The sequence below is a fragment of the Miscanthus floridulus genome, chromosome 14 (genome assembly GCF_019320115.1).
Source record: "Miscanthus floridulus cultivar M001 chromosome 14, ASM1932011v1, whole genome shotgun sequence".
Taxonomy (NCBI): domain Eukaryota; kingdom Viridiplantae; phylum Streptophyta; class Magnoliopsida; order Poales; family Poaceae; genus Miscanthus; species Miscanthus floridulus.
In genome coordinates, this window is record NC_089593.1 from 45,789,505 (window position 1) to 45,792,730 (window position 3,226).

The window sequence follows — 3,226 nt, forward strand, 5'->3', positions numbered from 1 at the left end:
AATATAAGTACTACTGAACAGGAGCTATTTTGAGCCGATGAGACTCGGCTATTAAGCATCGACCCAAATTAAATACTTTAGTAGTACTTCTTTATGTATTTTCCATTGAGGTCTACGCGATAACAGATCCGTATCATATGGCGGTTTGGACATACAAAGCAACAGATTCTCCGAGGTATAAAGATTATGGAATCTAAAGAATGACGCAGCACATCGCAAAACTTCACCCTTAGTGAGATTCTCTATATTCCATCTTGCAACCCTCATAGTCAAGGGATGTGATATGCTTCTTGACCGTGAGAGCTACAAGATGGAATATAAAAGCACGCAATCTTAAAGAATGAGTACCTCACAAACTGGAAGCACCCCCAATCGAGTATGGAGTCCCTAAATAGGAGAGAATCAAATGATTGTAAATCTTCTGTTAACAAGATCTGCAAGAAGATCTGCAATCATCAAGGTCAAGCTCCTGTTCAACGGCAGCACCTCGCAAAACTTGCACCAGCATCTCAGTGAGATGCTTTATATTTCATAATCTGGCTACCTTTGATGATTGAGGGATGCAAATCTGCATCTCGATCCTAAAAGGCAACAAGATTATAGAATCTAAAGCACCTAATCTTGAAGGCCTTCTCCAAACACTAGCATCCCTGTGAAGTGCTTTATCTCCATTTTGCACCTCTCACGGCCAGGTGCAAGGATGAAGACAAAGCACTTCTTCGCGATGAGAAAAGATACAGTAGATCATGAGTGTGTGGATTCAAGAGTGTGTGGATTGAGCCCACGAGGTGCATCCAGACCCTGGTTAAATAGGCCAACCTTGAAGATGGAGAAGTGCAAGTAATGGTGATGCAACTGTGTTGTGGGTAGTTGGGAAATAACTCACGCTGACTTTACCACCGGAAGACCAAACAGTCATGGAGGGCCAGCGGCCATAACACGTATCCCAGTCGGCTCGGCTTTTCATACGACTGAGAAAATATCACTACCGCATCTATTGTTAACCCGTCGGTGGTAGAAGTTTCAACTACCGGTTTCCTTCCTCAGGAGGCCTCGCTATCGGTCCAACCACGGTAGAAGTAAAACACAGTCGCTTCTATTGCTACGGCAGTGAAAGTGGCGATAGTGATAAGTCAATCTATAGTAGTGAATTCATTAAAAAGACCTAATCCTAATGTGGCATCTACCTTCAAGAACTCTAGGAAGAACTCCTCTACCCTTGGAACATTCCTCAACATGTTGACACAACGAATAATTAGAGTGATTTGTTCTTCATGGCTCACATCTGGAGTACCTTCAAGAACTCTAGGAAGAACTCCTCTACCCTTGGAACATTCCTCGACATGTTGACACATCGAATAATTAGAGTCATTTATTCTTCATGGCTCACATCTGGAGTACAATCTAAAAATACTTGGCATCCTTGATGATCTTTAATATAGTTTGTTTCACACAATCTGCAAGAAGGGAAATCATCTCATTTTGAATTTTGTGCCCAAGATAATGATGATGAATCTCACTATTTTGAATCCGCTTAATATGGTCTTGCATCATAGGATCAAATTCACCCATCATTTCAACTGTGCCCAGAAAGTTACCATTGTTATCTTGATATAGTTTCTCATTTTTTCGTCAAAAAGCCAAATTATGTTTAGCAAGAAACTTGACAACAGAAACAATTCTTACTAAAACTTGTCTCCAACGCTCACTCTCCTTTGCAATTTCCCATTGCAAATCATCAATTGTTTTATTTTTGCTCAACCTCAGCCTAAGTTCATTCCAAGTATTCATGTTTGTTATATGCTCAACACTATTCTCATGTTGCTTGAGTCTAAGACTAAGATGTCTCCAGTCCCTCAATCCATCATGTGTGTAGGAGCCTTGTTGGGTGACGGGGCCCTTGGTGGGTGGCGGCTAGGGTTTAGGGAGGTGTGGGCAGGGGCATAGGGAGAGGGCGGCGGCGCTGAGGAGAGAGAGGAGAGTCGGCATAGGGAGAGGGAGAGGTAGGCTAAGCCTGAGGCTGTTCTTTCTTGATTCTCAATGATTACATTGCCTCTGTATTTATACTCCTAAGTAGACTTGTATCCCAAGTAATCTAATGAGGGAAGTCCTTATAGATACGGACTCCTCCCAATCTATCTAATCATAACGAATCCTATTCCTAGTCTCTTTCTTTTATTGAAGATCGTCCTGATATGGATAGTGAAGTCTATGTTGGAGACCGTTGATAAAGAGGTGGACTTGCTGCAGGTTGCTGGTGATGCCAATGCGTATTGCGTATGCGGTGATGGCGTCGATGTAGTCGTTCAAGTCATCGTTTTGTCAGGGAGGAGCGAGGTCACGCCGCGCAACCTGGTCTACGGGGGGGGGGCGAAGTCACGGATGAGGCACCGTGTGAAGGTTGCCCACTCAGTTGTTGGCACCTCCTTTGTCATGCAGATATACTAGCGTTGCACTGCGTCAGTCAAATGAAAAGTTGCGTACCAAACCTGTCCATCTACTAGTGTGTGCTGCATCCTGGAGATCTAGGGTAGTGGATTTGTAGAGCCGTAAAATGTTGGGGTCGTCAATCGAGCCACAACGATTGGCTGGCGTGGAGCTGGATGTGGCGTTGGTTCTGGGATCGAGTCCTGCGGCGGCGGAGTGGGCGCCCGCTGCACTGGTGGCCAGTCATCGTGTAGGAGGGGGCGCTGGGTAGCCGAGATCGTTGGGTGCGTCGAAGGGGTGGTTGGGCACCATCCCTACGAGGACGAGCCCATCCATGGCTGTGTCTCCGATACTGGAAGCAGGGCGTCTGCTACCTTGCCAATGATCTGCGGGGTGTTGGATTGGGGTTCCTCCATCTTGCTCTTGAGGTAGGATCTACCGGCTACGATCATGACATTCTTTGTTTCCGTAGCGAGATCATCATTGATGGCTTCACGGTCCAATCTAGCTTGGATGCCGGTGATGGCTGCGTCCTGGATGCGTGCTTGCTCGATGTCGTGTAGGCAGGTGTTGAGGTAGACGAGCTGCTGGTGCATCTCATCGAAGTTCTTGAGGAGTTTGTCAGCGAAGTCCTGGAGCGGTTGTTGTACAATGCGGTGGTGGAAGTCATGGATCGTCTAGTCTCCAGATACTAGGTGTAGGAGCCCTATTGGGAGAGGGGACCCTTGGTGGGTGGCGGCTAGGGTTTAGGGAGCTGTGGGCGGAGGCATAGGGAGGGGGCGACGGTGATGAGGAGAGA